Source organism: Electrona antarctica (assembly GCF_951216825.1).
Source record: "Electrona antarctica genome assembly, chromosome: 4".
Classification (NCBI taxonomy): Eukaryota; Metazoa; Chordata; class Actinopteri; order Myctophiformes; family Myctophidae; genus Electrona; species Electrona antarctica.
Window position 1 is genome coordinate 14,224,412 of NC_136809.1, and position 19,569 is coordinate 14,243,980.

General features: G+C 42.1%; 1 protein-coding gene across 1 annotated transcript in view; it reads left to right on the plus strand.

Moving 5' to 3' along the window:
- The first annotated feature begins 655 nt into the window (after nucleotides 1-655).
- LOC306922553 (stromal cell-derived factor 1-like) overlaps nucleotides 656-19,569 on the plus strand; it is an 86,326-nt gene continuing 67,412 nt past the window's right edge. The window contains exons 1-2 of the mRNA XM_079500236.1: nucleotides 656-865; nucleotides 1,884-2,181. The gene's annotated coding sequence lies outside the window, so the exon portion shown is untranslated. The remainder of the gene's footprint in view (nucleotides 866-1,883; nucleotides 2,182-19,569) is intronic.

Genomic DNA, 19,569 nt, shown 5'->3' on the forward strand with positions numbered 1-19,569 from the left:
CAAATACTTCACTAATATAAATACTTTGAATAACAAGTAACCTAAACATTCTCAAAAATGTGTTACAATTAAACAAGTATAAATCAGAATGACAACTCAATGACAATTACTCAATAACTCAAAGCATAGGAAGAAACACCCCTCTCCTGCATTGCACTTGGCCCCTTCCTCATCAAGGGAAATGCCACCAGCAGTGCAGGAGAGACAACTAACCAATCAGTGATTACCATTTCAATAAAGTTTAAAACAATAGTCCTTGCATGTTATAGGAAACAGTTTCATGTGTGTTTGTATATAGGGCACGGGTTGCCCCGTGACAGTATGTGCATATTATGTGCATATTATGTGCATATTATGCATAATAATATGAAATGAAATGAAATGAAATGAAATCTATATTTACCCAGGGTATCTGGGCTAAGCTCTAAGAACTTGTTTCCAGCCAGGCCCTGCTCATAGAACACATTTCATCGTAGTGGTTGATGCCTTGTTCAAGGGCATTTCAGCGGTGGTAATTTTAACGTGTCGGACGGCTGGTTCGAACTGGGAACCTTCCGGTATCTAGACCGCGCCGCTATCCGTTCGGCCACTCCCTGTATTGAGTAGGCTTTAAAAACCTCCGGTAGCCACGCCCCCTCCCCCCTCCACTAGTCCACTCACACATCACCTGCAAACAGACAAACAGGAGCTTTGTTTGGAAATAAACAATATTTATAATGTAACTTTACACTGTGACCTCATGGAAGTTGAGTGGAGTGTTCTTGCTTGTTAGGGAGTGAAAACTGCTCAGTCTCAACTTGTGTGTGACCGTTTGAAAGAGAAGTGAATTAATTTTGTTCATACTCCATTTGTTTTTATTCTTCAGGTGAGTTAGCTACCTATGCTACGCATTAACGTGCGCGTGTGAGAGTGAGGGGAGGAGGGTGAAACAAAGGTGCTTGAAGTGCTGTGTGCATGGGTCCTATATATTAGAATAAATATACAGACACAATGTTTTGTTTGGGGTGTCACACAGTCACAGCACCAAATTGTACGTCTCTAAATGTTTTGATGAATTGAACAAGGTGGACCCTCTTGTAAACAAGTGTAATGCTTAATTGGGTCGTCCACTCACAGTTAAGTCTTTGTATTGAGTTTGTGCTTGTATGAAACTTCATTCTAAAGTGTTTACCATTACCAATGATGGTTTAATTGAAAGTGATATTGAAATATAGTGTTATATTGAGTTCACACGCATATAATATGTCAAAAAATGTAGTCAACTGTGACACATCTAGGGGCCACATTTCCTAGAAGCTTTGTCATTGCCAAGATAGGAAGTAGACAGGCAAATCAACCAATGACAAAGCGTCTAGGTCTAGGAAAATCTTTGAATATTTGGGAGTGATTTACCTGAAACAATATTGCTTATAGCAGCTTTAAACTATGCAGTCTACCATTCATTGTCAATAGAAGCCAGCGACATGACGTTGCAAAGACGCAGTGATTCATGTAGCTGCTCCAAATCAACTCACATGTACATCTTTGCATCGTTTCATCTGCCCGTGTGAACGCACCATTACAACCTGAATTGCACAATTTATTTCAAGGCATACTCTAGTCCAGGCAAGTCCCCACATTCCTTCCAAAAAATAATGTATTATTTATTTGATTATAAAACTAACATTACGTATATGGACACTATCATGTATACTAGGCTGTGACAGGGAGTATACAGCAGACTATCTGCTATCTCCTTGCCGGTTGTGGTGGGTGGAATTCTTGACTCAGTCCAGCCCTGTAGGCTATGTGGCTTTTGGTCATCTCACTTTCTTTCTTTCTACCTTACTTACCTTACTTACAGTACTTAAAGCTTATGTTGCCTCTCTCAACCTGCTCCACAGGTAGTCAGGTACACGAGTCAGGGTGATGACCCCAAGCTCAGCGTCTTCTTAGCCCTGAGTCCATTCAGCCAAGAGAATGAGGGTAATCAGTGGCAGCCATTGATACTGGGAGGAAAGTACTGGCCAGCTAGCCAGATGTACATTGTACAGTATGGAGGATGGAGATGACTGGAGACGCCGTTGGAGGGCTCATCATGAACTGAAGAGACGGAGGCTCTATCTCTCTATCCATGGGTTCCAAGTTTGACCCTGGCATCACTTACACAACTGATGGAGTCAAGTAGAAGACGGCTCAAAGGTAGGAACTTGTTTTTTGCTTCTTTGCTGCTGCTGCTGCTGCTTGTGTTGTATGGTATACTAGTCTGATTCAAGCTGGTGTACTATTACTGTCATTTTGGGACCCAATGACTGGGTGGCAATGAAACATGTTCAGTAACCGTTTGTGGCTCCGGAATTGAATGCTGATGTGAATCTAGTACAGTTTGTAAGTGTTGTATCTGCCATTGGAGGTATGTGAGTTGTAACAGGGAGCAGTAGCCTATGTGTATGTGGTAGAAAACTAGAGGTAGAAAAGAGGTATACCACATACTAGAGGTATGTGGTAGAAAACTAGAGGTAGAGGTAGAAAACTATCGTTCCCTGATGTCATCGCTAGGGACACATGCATCAGTAAGCAGGAACTGGGGGTGGTAATCATAGATATTATAAGAAATAGATGCCTCATTTGCCGCTGCAGTTCATTGGAGCGACGTGTATCCCAATGAAGGCGGAAGTGCAGTGCTGAAGGCTTTTTTTTTTTTTAACAAATCTTTATAACAGTCATGACAATATACATTACAATACAAAACAAGACAAACACACAAACAACAAAGTTATTAACAATACAACATCAGAGCCAGGGGGATTAGATTACTAACAGAAAACATTAAAGAGTGAACACAAAGCAACAGTTCTCCGCAGCTTTCTTATTTAGAAGTGCTGAAGGCATTTGCTGAAGGCGACTGCGTCGCTGCCCAAGTGACGTCACTCATGCGACTCCATGTCTCTCGCTGTCACTCAAGTGACTACTGGCCAATCACAGCGCGTCTTTTCCGGGACTTATGTTACGCACGCGGAAGCTTGACAAGCTTCCGCCTTGCTTCCGCTAATGCTTCCGCCTTCAATTGGTGACACTCGCCTCAGAGCCGGAAAGGGCGTCTATGTATATATGTCTATGGTGGCAATGAAGGACCGGGAAGTCTGGCGTGGCATTGTGAAATCCATGATCTCGACCGCGGTCGAAAAATGATGATGATATGTGACTTCAATAATTCGATGAGTGAATTTGCTATTTCCTTTTTGTTCGAGCTAGAGGTTTTGGGCTTTGACAAAACAGCCATATGTATGTCTCTATGTAGACCTATTCTTTCTTTCTTTCCGTCATTCCTTCGTCTTTCTTTCTTGCTTGCTTGCTTTCTTGCTTGCTAGCTTTCCTTTCCTTTCCTTTCCTTTCCTTTCCTTTCTTTTTCTTTCCTTTATTTCTTTCGGTGTCTCATTTGGTCCAGGGAAAATACTTGAAATAGTTGATGCATTCAAATGTGTCTGTATCCAAATGCCATTGACAATGAACCCCTGGCCAATAAGGGACCACCATTCTTGATGGTGATGTACGATGATTAGAGCACCCCTCACTTCACACGGGTGTGATTTTTATTGCAATACAAATGCAGCATTGTTTGGTGGAATGTCAATCAGAACAAGTGAGTGTGTGAATGTCTTGCAGATAAATGCAGACGGGCATAGTGAGGTGACATCTTGATGTTCGTTTCTTTTTTTAAGATATTTTTACTTAGACAAACAGGTCTTTTTTTCCCCACAATGATACAAAAAACAAAGACAGGACAACAAAAGCAAAAAATAAAACATAAAATACCCCACCCAGTACCCACACAGATCCCTGGTACAGTACAAGTTCCAATCTTTACATTTGTATAAATTAAAACATGATGATAGAATGTCCCATTTAGTTACCAGGACGCAATGATAAAGATATCATTGCTATATATTATATATAGACATATATATTTTCTCAAATGTTGCTGGTTTCCTCCTTAAGTATACAATCTTTTCAGGACTACAATGGGAAGTTTACTCGTGTAACCAATGTCTCTGAGAGGGAGAATTTTCAGATTTACAGTTTTGAAGAATACATTTTTCCAAGCTGCACCAGCCAGCAAAATAAAGTATGACATCTTGATTTTCATTTGAACTGTCTTCTTCTGGGAATCATTGATTTTGAAGCATCTTTTCCTAACTTATCAGATCACATCGTGTGTGCAGCCACCATCTGTAATTCACATCTGTCAGTAAAACTCGGACCTCCAGTACCTACAGTACCACCACTCCAGCTGTCATAACTCTGTACAGCCCTGGCAGTTCATCTCAGGCACCTCAGTGGACCGTCTCAGCCCTACTCAGTGCACTTTTGGCTGGGCACCAAGGACCTGTTGCCCCCTTGAGGATATCCAGGCATGTTCTTCTAGCTGCCAGTAGTAAAATACAGTTTGGCAAGTGGACCTTAGAGACATTGTGTGGGAACCGCCTGCTGGCCAGAGATCAGGGCACTTGCTGTGAGTTTGGACTCGGCCCGACTTGACTTGTACAGAACAGTATGGTTTACTTTGGCCTGCGACGGACACATGCCATGTCCTGTTAGCTGTAAAATACGCAGAGACTGAACATCAAAAAGTAGGAGTGTCTGAATCGAAATATGACAGAGCATTCATCTCAATTAGTAGCTTGTTGCACACACGAAAGAGACACATAGTCACAAGTCGCAAGGGGATAGAGAGGGGTCATTCTGTCCCCTCTTAAGTCAATGTGTGTTTTTTTTGTGCTGCTTCAAGTAAAACTCAAGTCAAATCTACTGGAAAGGACCATTAAAGATGAGATTTGTCAAAAAGTGCCTTTTTTAGAGGAACAGAGTACAGTACATGAACACAGAATACAAAGCTGAAGAGGACAATCCTCATTTTAAGTGTGTGCATGTGCATGTGCGCGTGCAGGTTGTGCATGCATCATGTGAGCATGTACATATGGGGGACAGAGTGGCATTCCGACTACGTGGCTTCCGTAGTCGGGACAGGGTTAGTAATGGCGGTACACCGGAATGCCAGGCTTCAGAATTGGTGTAACCGTAGGCCGTAAGCAAGCACACACACACATAGGCCTATATTATACAGTGCTGGAGCTGGAGTGACATTTGAGTGAAAGCCTGTAATGTTTTAGATTAGATGAAAGTGCTTGAGCCACGACGTCCACTCAAAGGAACACACTGGCCACCCTCTTAACAGCCTTGCAGATGTGTGATGCAAGAGGAGGGTCCTGTTGAACTAGCTTGTTTGTTTGTACAGTGTATGTTTTTAGTAATGCAGTGGAACGCTTTGCTCCCTCGTCACATTGTAGCACTTACTTTAATTGGGTCACACTTAATATGAGTGAACACGGAGAAGGCACCAGTAGAACCAGACCACCCACTGTTCAACTCCTAATTCTCTCTCCCTCATCTGCTCTCTCTCTCCATCCTACCCATTTTGTCCAAACATCACAAACGTTCCTGACCTGCTCCGAAAAAGCAGCTCCGAGGAGCACTTTTTCTAGTTCTCTGACTTCTCTCTCTGTCTTGGTCTCGCACTGTCTTGCTCTCGCAGCGCGCATGATTTCCCTCATGCGCGCTCCATATTAAACAAACACAGTGGCAACAACACAAGTAAACCTGTCAGAACAGCACATTCGTAACATTTGTGAAAGTTCATGTTTAATCTGTGAATTCCTCATTCATCCTCAATGTGTGTATTTTTAAAGCCTCAGCGGCATCCAGCAGTACTCTTCACTCTCTGGGTCTTTGTGCTTTCACATTATTCCAATAACACTTAGTATTGCCACATGTACATAGTATGGTTTGCTATTTCTGGAGTGAGACGTCCTGATAATTATTAATATCGTATCCTGATTTTACCCTAAAGTTATTACTGAGATGTCCTGAGATAAACCTGATACCAAAGAATGTAAACACCTCGTCTCATTTACTAAGATATATTTTAGATGTTTTAACCACTTAAAGGACGACTTCATCACTTTTCAACCTATCTTCATATAATTGGTCCTCACTAATAAATAAATAAATAAAATGGCAAAAACATAAAACAAAATCTACTCAGTCTGTCTCATAGGAGGGTTGTGTGCAGTTCAGAAACCCTTGTACCAGTGACATCATCGATGGAGAATCCAAGCTAATAGAAACTGAAGGCTTTCTATTCCTGAAAAGTTACCATGATGTCATCATTCTCGTGATGATGAACGATGATGTCGCTGGTAGATGGATTTCTGAAGTGACCATAGCCCTCCTATGAGACATAGGCTGAGTAGAAAAAGGGAGTGTGTGTGCACAGTTTCACGTCAATCAGGTCAACAGGGGAGATTAGCTGTTCACAAACAGACGGACGTAACGGGGACACAGACAGGGTGCAAAACATAGTCTCGGCCACGCCGATTTGAATAATAGAACAGATTCGGACTTCAGCATCAACTTTGTCCCATTACATCACAGGTTTACAGGTGTAAAGTAAAGGAGTGTGTATTTGTGATATTCAGAAAATCTATATAAACGTGTCCCAAATATAACCTCAATCAGAGTGAATTGGTATCTAGATTATTCTGAACATGTTTACATGAAATATACTCATCACTGACCATCCCAGGACAGAACAGTACTATGCTGTAGGTGTATCTGTCTCCCCTCTCTAATTTCATTCCTGCTGTGGTCTTTTCTTTAGGACAAGGGAGATAGTGTGTGTGGGTGAGAGTGACATAGGGGTTAGCAGACAGCCCACACAAACACCATGTTCTCTGTGTATACATGCTGTCATCAGTCACTGACGCACTTATATTTCTAGTACTAGAAATGTCATGTTTCAGCAGCTGAGTAAAAAGAGAGATGATAATTCCCATCAAATCTCACATTCATTGTCTTTGTGCATGGTGTTAAAAAAAAGAAACAATCAATATGGCTTGTTTATTTCTTGTGATATTTGTGTGTGTGTGTGTGTGTGTGTGTGTGTGTGTGTGTGTGTGTGCGTGTGTGCGTGCGTGCGTGCGTGTGTGCGTGCGTGTGCGCGATAAAACGCCATAGCTTGGTCCTGTTATCTGAGAAAAGACCATCAGACATCCATTTATCTTTGTATGTATGACAAGCAGAACGGGGAGTCTTGGTCAAACAGTCCCTGACAGCCTTCTCCTGCCATGACTGCTGTTGGCCTTGTTACATTTCAATAAACATGGGTGGACACTGGACAGAAGAATGAAGAGAAGGTCTGCGCTTAAGAAGAAAATACTGTCGAGGCAAACGGAAATACTTTCATACTGTTGTCATCTGGGCAGCGGTGGCCGAACGGTTTGCGGAGCGGTCTTGTTATCGGAAGGTCGCCAGTTCGTATCCCCGGACCGGCACGTTAAAATTACCACCGCTGAAGTGCCCTTGAGCAAGGCATTGAACCACTACCATGAAATGTTCTATGAGCAGGGTCTGGCTGTAAACAAGTTCGTCGAGCTTAGTCCATTCACCCTGGGTAAACAAATAACTTTGCTTTGCTTTGCTTATCTCTTCTCCTCCTCCTCCTCCTCTGTGTCTGCATAGTACACTGGTACAGTAGTAGAGTGGTGCAGGCAAACACATTCATCACATTATACAATGGCAGCTTTTATCTCCACAGCCCATGTCGGGGGCAACCTCTGTCTTGATCATATATTTCCATTAATGCTGTATTAACCCCTATACATGATAAGAAGGCTGCTATCTGCTATACATCAACTCGAACTGGATTAACCTAAGCAGGACAGAGATGAGATAAGGTGTATTTGGAACTGGACAATGTACAGTACGTGATCCAGTAGCCCGTTGAACCCATACTCTAAATAACATTAATGTTGATTATATTGAGATTAACGAGTAATTTATTATGTGGTGAAGGGAGACAAATGAACAGTAACATTTTGAGGTGATCTGTCTACATTTACAGTTAAACTTTGGACATCTGTTTAATGTCTTAAAAAAGTAAAGCTGTCCAATTGTTGAAGTTAAATTAAACCATTCTGGCCACATTGAGAAAGAAGGGCATACAACTGTAATATGAAACATGCATCTGGTCATAGACTACACATCTATAAATATCTGCTTTGTGGTGTGTAGTTGTACCAAAATGACCTTTCACAGAATCATGTGAAATGCAGTAGGCATTTTAACCAAGTATTGTATTTTGATAGCCTTCCTGCCATTCTGAGAACTGGAAGAACTTTGACAGTGACTATTTAATTCAAATGGAAATGTCCTTGTCTTTTATTCAACACAATACTCCATGGTCATTCAACACCAGCAGTCTCTAGTTTATTTGAAGAAGACAACAAAGTACAAGGAATCATACAATATACAAGACAAAATAAAAACATTAAAACAAGGCTACACATACAATTGTGTCCGAAAATGTTGGTACCCTAGTATTTTGTTTTGTTTGCACTATTTGTCCTGAATGGTTAAAAACAAGAATGATATACACCATACCGACCATAGACAATATCCCCTTTACAGCTCCCTCTTTATTAACGAATATAATTCGCCACAATCGCCAGCCTATACTACACTAGGACTGGACAGAAAATCAAGAGTGCATAGAGTACAGACAATATGCCATACTAATGAGGCTGTTGTGCTCCAACCAGCCAGTGCGCATGATGCCCTCTCCACGCCGCACACCGCGGCGCACATGAACAACAACAACATGAACAACAACTCCCCAGACCACGACCCACGTATGAACTAGAAAGTTTATAAGAAATGGCAGGGTGGCCATCCTTACAGGCAGTGACAGTAACAGTACTGTAGAATGAGTATCTTGTAACCTGTTCGTGTTATTTTGGGGGGGCAGCTGTTGTTGATGATGAATGATACTAGCGTGAAACTTATACAACGCCGCCATGGAGGATCTACCATGTTTAACGTAATTCCAAAGTGTGTAGCCTACATTGTTTAAGTCAAAGACGCATTGTTTTTATGAACTTTGGCTAAAAGCATGTTGTGGTTAATCCATCACCACGACACCACCACCAGTCCACCATTGCTTCTGTCATCATTGTTGGCTACAAACAACCGAAACAGACTCTCATCTTCCTCTTCAAAATAAAGGCTACTTGTAACAATAGTTTTATTTCTTAAGTGAACTTACAGGATGTAGTAGACACAGGATGTATAGTATACACATTACGCGTTGTAAATTCACACAGAAGGAAGGGAAAATAGACTCTAGATTTTTTGGAAACGTAACTAAGTAACTAACTACTACATTGCAAAACGAACTTGTTAGGTAATTCCATTACCAATAAAAGTAGTTACATAACGCCGTTACTAATGGCGCCGTTGCACCCAGCACATTTAAGCAATAAGCCACGAGAGGTCTCAGGTTACCGGGTATTTTACAATGGCTGGGGTCGTAGGCAGACCCGACGCGGAGCGGAGGGTCTTCTCCCCCAGCCATTGTAAAATACCCGGTAAGCTGGGGCCTCGAGTGGCTTATTGCTTTTCTAAAACGGTTACAAACATATAGCAATATTAACCTCATAAAACTATTAAATTCACAAAAGTAGCTACGCTTTGCGCCACCAGAGCGAGCCACACACTTCCTTGTTTTGCTCGGCAAGTAGACACTAGACTATGTGACGGGAGAATAGCGCTTGATGTCTTTACGGGGCTGCCTGGAGCCACACATTCACAGTCATATGAGTGCGGCACGGCCAGCGTGTGTAAGGCAATCAAGTGCTCCCCTGGTCTACAAGGCTGCAGGATGATACGAAGTGATTGAAGGTGTGGATTATCGGTGGAATTTACACCGGTCATGTGACGGTAACCAGCCAATCAGAATCAAGTATTGGGACTAACCGTTTTAGAACACTATATATTGATGTATTTATACTAGTCTGAGAGTTCAGTTAAGACTCAGGTTTAATGTGTATTATATGATTTTACAGTGAGCTATTCGATGCACACAGGATAAATTAGCCATCCCCCACACAACTTTTATTCTCAAGTGCAGCAGTGAGCTTGGGACACGTACTCTAGGGTCTAGTCCAAGAACATACATCAGCTGCAGATAACAAGAACACCTCCTCTGTGATGGATCACTGCACTGTTGGACACTAGTCATACACAGTATGCAAGGAATATTTAGATGAATACAAAGAAAGCCTGACCATGAATGCACATTCCTAAACACAATTTACAGAGGAAAGGAAGGAAATTGATATTAATGAAGTGAGAAAGACGGAGGAAATCTTAACAGAATTGTGTCCCAGAGCAGGATGCAGGTATCTCTGCTGTCTGGAAGAAATCACCTAACTCCAAAATGGAAATGAAAAAACATCCAGCTCAAGTGGAGTTAGGAGGTTTTTAATACTTTAAGGGTTTGAACCAACACACAGATGTACGGTAAAGGGTGTTCAATAGCACTGATTTAAAAAAAACTAAAACATCTGTCTTCCGGACAGCAACGATATACTAATGAGTAGAAAATAAGTTATATTATTTGGCAAGGTGTTGGTGTGTAATGCCAGGCTTATGCGTATAGAAGACTACATACTGTAGAGAATACAACAAAGAAGCTACAGGAATGCTCCCAGCATACCTCAGCAGCTGGCTATTTTTCCATCCCATTTTGCCGCCCTGCAGCAGTAAGTACTGTATGTCTGCCAACAACAGCCACTTTAGGCCTTCTGCAGTCTAACTAATCCTAACACTGGCGGAATCAATAACAGCATTCCTCCCCCTTCACTCTACATGGCATTACAAACTGATCCAGAGCATACCTATTTACGCGCACCTCGACAGTGGGTGCAGGGCCAATAAGGCAATTATGGAAGGAGGTAGGGCCCGCACACCATTCTTTTGGTAAAGAATTACTTTATTGAATAAATCGACAACGTTTCGATCTTGACAGATCTTCGTCAGGTCAGTATACAGATGCACACATTTTCATCACTTTTATCTAGTTCCCTCAGATCGAGTCCCTCCCCTCGTTATGTGCCACCCCCACAAAACACAGGTGAGTCTCATTACTCATGAGGAGCCAGAATTACAAACTGATCCACCATACATTACAGGCTGTGGCTGTCTGGATTAAATGCACTCTCCAAGACTGCAGTGATTAGAAGAAGGATGGCTCTGTAATTTGACCTATTAAAGGAATCTGGATTATCCAATCAATTCCAATTGTACTGTCTAACATCAGACCTGCTCGATCAAAGATTGAAGATCTGGACCTCCATATTTAAAGCTATTATCATCAGTAAGGAGTCGGACAAGGTAAAAAGTTTGTGAATCTGAGAGTAGTGTATATTCAATTGTACAAAGTATTCCTTCTGAAGTGGAGTTTAGGCTACATTACTTACGCGCTAGCCCCTTATTATTACGGTAAATTCCAATAATTATTACCTTCTCACAACCTAACTGGTTTTCTTAAAGGAGCATTCAGTGATTTGGGTGATTTGGAAAACCACCCAGTCCGCCCCGGTAACAAAATGTGCACATGCACGCTCTACAGTGGGGGGAAGTGCAACAGGCCAACAGCATGTGCACCAAGGCTCGCCCCCAGTCGATCATGATTGGAGGAAGGCCCCTCTCATCCTGATTGGATGAAGGCTTTGCCACCCGCCACCAAAACTGAAACTAGGGTTTTTTGACCCCAGGGGCTCACTGGGGACAGGGAGGAACTCCTTATATGGTCAGCACACTCTATAGTAGGGAGGATTATCCAGAAAAAAAGAAAAAATAAGTGATATTTGAATTAAGTAAAATCACTGAATATACCTTTAATAGTAAAAGCAGCTGATGAGTTATGGTGAAAATCCCCATCTACCACAATGACTCTTTCCAAATGAGGTGTTTCCAATTAAGGGGATATATCATTTTGGGTATTTGCCCTTTCTAAAATGTGTTTCCTGATATTTATGAAGGAAATCAATATCTGCTGTAATTCATTATATGGTTTTTGAAAATGGAACACATTTCAAGAAATGGACTTCTAGGGCCCAGTTTGACATCTGAAAATGTGCAGTAAATGTAAATTGTTATGTTTGGATTTGGGTAATGGTTTGTTTTAAGATTGTTGTCACACGATAACATTTATAAACCCAAACTGTACAAACTACAAAGTCTGCAAAGTACTGCATGATGTTGTAGAATGATAGGAGTCTGGCAACTAATCAATCCTTGTATGGGTGATAAATATCGGGATTTTGTGTAGAAGGTTCTGTTTCTGCCGTTAGGCTTGGCGTTGCTCCTAGTAAAGTGGGAAATGCCCTGAGTCCAAAAAAATGTTGGCATGGTCAGCGAAAATGATCTCTCTCTCTATCTCTCTCTCTCTCTCTCTCTCTCTCTCTCTCGGAACAAATATTCCAAGAACAGAGATTTATCAACCAAGCTCTACTCTCGACCATTAAGGTGAAGCCCTATCATTTTTTAATAGAAGCATGTATGACTGACACTATCTTACAATTTATGCATTTGGGGTCAGTTTTTCCAGTTTCATGCGCTGTAGCATATACAGCTATCTGTATATCTCTGTGAGAATGCATTGCCATTTTGAAAGTGCTCTTAAAATGGATCTGCATCCTCCGTGATCTGGTCATGTAGGTTATGTACATTTTGGCTGGAGTGCCAGAGAGATGTGAGTTATCTTGGAACATCCAGAAAGCATATGGCTTTCCTCTGGGTCGTGTAAAATTTCACCTCATCATGCATTCAAAGGTACACAGGTTGCTCTATGCCCCAACTACATTAATGTAATGTAAGCATTCCACTTTTATCATCATATCATATCTGTATTTGTATATGTCTATAGATATGGCTATGCTATACAGTGGTACTCCTTAAACAACCTGTCAGATTCAACTCAAAGTGACCTCTTGATCTGCAAAATGGATACATGGATCTAATATAAATTATTACATGGTTAAAGTTAGAAAACCCTATATACTTACAGTACTTCGTCATGGTAAGGCTCTATACCAGGGGTTCTCAACCCGTGGGTCGCGACCCCTCGGGGGGGTCGCCAAATTATTTTAGGGGGTCCCCAAATTATTTTCAAAAAAAAAAAAATGTTCACGATTTTTCAAAAATAGCAGATCTACAAGCTCGTAGCGCGCCACTCGGTGGCGCGCTATGAGCTTGTAGATCTGCTATTTTTCAATAGCTAAATTATAACAATGCTTAAAACACCAAAAGGGGTTCCCGCCCAAAATGGTTTAAGGTTATTGTAGCAGTCAATTTTTATTGGGGGTCGGGAGGGGGCGGGGCGGGGGTCCCGAGACGTTGCCAAAGCATTTTCGGGGGTCCCTGGCCAAAAACGTTGAGAACCCCTGCTCTATACTATAGGGTTTTTTTTATCATTTTATTTACCCAGGGTAGTAGCTGAGCACAAGTGCTCATTTTCAGCAATGCCCTGCACATACAGTAGAGACACACAGACAGACACACACATTAAAACCTGGGAGCTGACCAGTACAACCACAGTCTTATACTGTTGGCCTGTTGGTTCAGTGCCTTGCTCAAGGGCACTTCAGCGGTGTTGGGTGAGTGATGACAATCACTTCCCAACCCAGATTTTTCCTGCCCGTCCGGGGAATCGAACCTTTCGGCAACAAGGGCGCTCCTCTAACCCTTAGGCCACCGCTGCCCCAGGTCCGCTTCTTTCTTCCCTCAAAACTAAGTTGTTTTGCAGAAAATAGTTGATCTTAGTATAAGCTCACTACTCATCGCAGAACAGCGCTTCGTGAGCTTGTATTGTATTGGCTGTTACCAACTTGTTTGCCCCAGATCGGGATACCAGAGTTCATGTGGTTAATATGTATAGTGAATAACATCAGATTTCTATGGTAACCGCAACTGACAAGTTGTGGTTTGATACATTTTCCATCACCGTACTCTGGAGAGGATGTACAGTGAGAAAACATTTGATAAACAACAGATACAATTTATCCAATATGACATACTCCAAACTGAACCAAGCATACATCATGAGATGCCTTTCAGTGTCTACCCCACTCTTTCTAATTCTTCTTTTTAACATACATACATAAGTCCCTTGAAGTATTTCTACATAATACAGGTACATTTTCTTCTGAGGACCTCACATACATAAATAAACCATCGATTCTTGATTCTTGAAAGTGTCATAGATGTATTGACAATGGCTAGCACTACCTGGCATCCCTGTTTTGTGCATGTCATTTTAGGTGAATAAATGCATTGCATTTTAGATACCGTAGTTCTGACTATTGTGATTATTCTCTGCAGCGTTCTATTGCTGAATTCATGAATACGGCGGTGTTGAAATGTGTGACTATCTATATGGCCTCACAACTCACTGTATCCATGCCTTATCACATCAGAATGCATGCCAATACCGTTCCCTTCCTAAACCACTTTCAACCTGCTGCAAATCTGCATTATGCTCCATTTTTCTTACAATCTTGCCTGCTCCTGTTGGTCACACCATTCCACTTGTGTCTGGGAACCACAGGGTTGATATGAGAGTGCCCACATGACAAATAAAGATGACCCGGGAGTCCGGGACACATGTATACATAGGACTATGGGAAAAACATGTTGCCAGACACTCCAGAGGGATCATGTATGTGAAGGATGCAGGAGGAGCACCTAAATATAGAAAGAGAACTCGCACATGGAGGCGCTTAAAATAATTTAGCTCCCTGCTGACTCGTATTCTCACAAGAAGACACGATGGATTCTGCTAAGCCATTTTAGCCTTTTATTTCAGTTCAGGATACTTTATTGGCATGAATCGATTAGTCGTCAGTGTTGGCAAAGCCTGGAAAATAACGAGAGTAGGACAGTATTATTGAGTGGTGCAGAAGCGGGTGCTGTGTGCCTGTGTCCCTATGTTTAGGGTACCAACAGGGGGCGCTGTTGCACCACTCACTTCAGACAGGTCTGATTTATAATACCAAATTACTTTTCCCAGGATGCTGCCATTTAAGTTTAAGCCCTAGTTTATACTTAGTTGTATGATGTATCTTTTGAAAATAGTAAAAATAGCCAATCTACAAGCTCACAAAGCATAGCTTGTATATTGTATATATGTTATTTTTTGCTATGTTTGAATATCTTTTTTTACATTTTGAAGGACATTGGCAGTGGCACTTCAAAACCTGTGGAATGCGTATTGAGACGTAGGTCATCAAACAATTCCTCTTTTAAAGCACCGCTCTGACATTAGCCGAAGTATTTAACGTCATCTGGACAGGAGACCTTACATAAACAGAGATTGGCCATTACCACATTTATGAATATGACCTGAAGTTGACTGCATTTAACTGTGAACATTAAAAAGAGTCAAAGGAGTGGAATGCGTACAACGGTACAGAAATCTCAGCTCTGTCAGAGCAGCCACTAGCAGCCAGGGGAATTTTTCAGATGCCTCTTGGCCCTCTCCTCTGATGCTTCTAGCCTTTTCCTTCCACCCGGTAGTCTGTCCTCGAAGACACGGGCAGGTTTGGTCCTGGCTGCCAACCCAAACAGTGAAATTGCATATGCTGTGTCTCACGGTACAGTGAGCGCGTCTGTCCAAGCGTGACGAGGGGATACAGGGAGGTATTAGGTTCTCATCCCCGGAGACGAGACACACTGGAGGGCCTGCACTCGTAAATCCTCTGCCAGATGCACTGGACTGTTGTGGTGGCTGTGTGTGTGTGTGTGTGTGTGTGTGTGTGTGTGTGTGTGTGTGTGTGTGTGTGTGTGTGTGTGTGTGTGTGTGTGTGTGTGTGTGTGTGTGTGTGTGTGTGTGTGTGTGTGTGTGTGTGTGTGTGTGTGTGTGTGTGTGTGTGAATGCTCCTGTAATTTGATTAAAATTTAGAACCCCGGTTTGATATGCAATTGGCCATGGACCGCTATTTTATAACATTTTTCTCTGGGACCCCCAATCTACAGTACACTGTAAAAAGTGTTAAATGAAGTCCATCTGTACAGTGTACTGCACACACTCTGAGTTACAGACCACAGTCCAGTCCTAACTATCAATCATTTAGCTGGAGGTCCCTGAAAGGCCCCCTCAAGGACCCGTGGGCGTCCCCAGACCCCATGTTGAGAACCAGTGACATAAACCATCAAGTATGGCTAAATAGGGTTGCCATAGTTACCATTATGCTCTCTGTGAATCATGACTTAGACCCATGTTGGAGTCAGACTTCTGAGTCCTGTCATATGTATTCTCTCTCTGCCCTCGGTTTCCTGTTTCTCCACATTCTCCTGCCATATAAAAAAAGAATACAATGACAAAATATAATCTTTTGAAAAAGGATGTCAAAATGAAGTGAGACTAATTTCCACTGCGGTCAAGGTCAAGTCAGCAAATGCATTCATACTGTATTCTGTATATGTCACAGGAAAGGATGTAGGTTCAATAATCTTTCATCCAGGGCTTCTGTCATCTCTTTAATATATGTACTGAAATGTGTTTCATAACATCATTTACTGTAATAAATGTATTAACCCTCCCACAGTGTATGTTTTCCCAGCATTATACCCATGTTGTTCTCATTATGGAAATGTTAGAAATCACACAGGTTCGAGTCTGCTTAAGTATTATCCCACATGAAAATGCAAGGATATGTAACTTGATGGTCAATTGGTCATGAAGGACAATTACGTGCTCCTTGTTACAGCCCCAGGTGCACATTGTCCCTGTATGACATGTGCAGTACCTAATGATGATGACACTGTCAACTGGTACAGTTAACAACGTAATGGTTTCAGTATTTATTAGTGGGAAACCTCAGAGGTCCTCTACTTGAGACTTACGTTTACATTAACATTTATATCAGAGCAGGAACATATTTTGTTATCAGATTTTTAACAATGCAAAAAAAAGCAAATTTGAACAATTCTATCATTAAAGGTTTGTTAAATGTTCTATTTTCATCAAAGGATGGGTGTTCATTCATCATGAGTCCATTCATTCCCTAATGTATCAGAGTAGTGTATTTGGTTGTAGAGGGAAAAAGGAAGCAGGCCAAGTACAGACCCCTGAGAGATACCGGAACAACGAAGTACATACAGGGTTTAAGTGCATGGTTAAATGCCAAATGTATCATTTTGGCATAGATAGAATTTATTTTTGGCATAGATATTTGGTGTACACGGAAAAAATCTAGAAAAACTAGTAGGGTTTTAAGATTAATGCTTCTAAATAAGCATTGTTGTTATGAAGCTGCTTTCTAAGTGTTTCGTCAGACCACAATCAGTGATGATGAATGACGACAGCCTGAGTACATGTTTGTCTTCATGGAAAATTAAGCGTTCATTTCAGTCTGCGGCAAGAGGATAATGTCTCTTATGAAGCGTGAAGCAGCGTTCACATTGCACTATTAGCATTACAACTTTTTATAGGATAAACACAGGTAGCTGCTGGTGCAATGCTGTAATGCATATTTGATCATTACAAATTAAATGAAGACTGATTCATCATCTGTATTTGAAGTGTTTCAGGCATCATTGGCTCTCTAATGTGGTGTAATAAGAAGTCATAACATAGTGTTATGATATCAGTGTAACTCAAGGAGGTCAATGAGAGTTCCTACCTATTTCATATGCTGTGTATTTCTGCCATCTGGCATGGAGCCATGTTGACATTGTGCACATCATCGTCGAACATAAACAATGTAGACGCCAAACCAGAGAGGAAATGGTAGGAAGTCAGAGACTAAAGCCAGTTTATCCTGCCAAGACATTGTTAAGTAGCGAGCTTAATGTTGCGACAGATGTGTTTTATGAACAGGTAATGGTTAAGTAAGAGAAATGCTCTGTGTAGGACCACTTAGGCCTAAATGGCTTCTGTACATTAAATAAATGTATTTGTGGTTGATATAATCATAAATTTACAGCTGTGGTATGTACACTTGGCCACAACTGCTAGTCTTTTCAACACTTCACTGAGGCAACATATGTTGGGCTGTTTCAGTTCCAAATGATGACTAACACCACTTAGAGGATTTGTTTGAAAAAGCCAAGGTCAAACCTTGAGATAAACTGTAGGACCTGAATTCCACCATGGGTTCATAATTGGACTGTGCAATTACCGCATATATGAAGAACCTCTTTCACAATAGAACAGAGGATGGTTCTACCATGTAAATTTTACTGTCAAATGAGCTGAGGAATCTTTCGGAGATGACTAGGAGTCACAAACAAGTGGCTCCGAGATGGACCTGGATAGAGGAGGATGACGACTAAACATGATTGATTTTGGACAAGCGAGTCAAAGAAGTCCTCTCCCATGCAGCCCTGTCTCTCATGGATACAATGAGCTCTACACAGCCAAGTCTGGTTGAACATAAAACAGAAATGACCCCACGTCCATAAGGGCCTCGACTCCCACCACATCTCTCAGACACAAACACACCACTTAAAACACACTCAGACTGGGAAAACAAGGGCTTTCATAACAAACCCTCTGAAAGTCCTGTCATGGTACATCTAAGAAGTAGAAAGTGTTACTGCAACATTTTTACAATATTGTGTTGAATGCACACGTTCTACTTGTCATTGGAAGGACCCAGGGCCATGTTGGCTTTGCTATAATCCCAACAGTCACAGTTGTGAACCTAGAGAGTTTATTATTTCTTCCCAATTGGAGTTAAACTTGATACTGCAAGTCTTTGGGCCCCATTTTAGCTCAATATGTGTAAATGGATGGAATTCTGGGATTGAAAAAATGGGTCATTAATTATTTCCCTATCAGTGCAATCAACTGTGACGTTAGCGGACAAGTCAACTTCCACTATTGGTGTGCTATTTTGCAAGTTCTCACTGTGGATTGAGTATCAGTGAAGGGACCGCACCCACTAGGTGGCTCACCCTAGTAAAAACAAAATTTCAAACAATTACATCATTCTATCATAATGATGATCGAGTGAGGGGTATGATGTTCGAGAGACCCGAAACCCTGATGACCTTGGGATACATCACTGAGGATACGTCCCAGTTGCATCCAGGCGATGTTATTTTCGTTCTGAGGTATACTGTTTGGAGTGACTCATAGGAATAGACTATGTGACAACCAGGTATAGTCTGGTGACCACCGGAGAGACGGGTGACAGCCGGAATGCAGACGGCACCCCGGGAGCAGTATGGGTTAGCGCCCCTGCTTGCATCCTCCGTGAGGAGGAAGCCCAAAAACCTTCGATGAGGCCTTTAGGAGGGCCATTCGAGCCGCAAGTGGAGTCTGCAGTACTACCGTTGCCCAGCGGTGGAGCCTGCAGAACCACTGTGGCTCAAGAATCCACCACTCCGGAATGAAGTGTCTGGTGCTGGGAGTCTGGTGCAACGCACAGGTCCTCGCGGTACTCCTGGTGAGAGCAGGAGTGGACCTGGTGAGATGTAGGAGGGGCCCGGACAGGAGGCAACCCACAGAGCCTACCACTTACCGGAATAGTACCTCTCAGTCCCGGCATAGTAGTTCCGGAGTGGTTCCAACGGATTGTGCGGCCCTGTCTTTCCCTAGTGGTCTGATCGAGGGTAGCTACTGGGACGTAAGTCGGGACTTACGTCACCTCGGCTGGGTCACCCGAGTGAGGGGTATGATGTTCG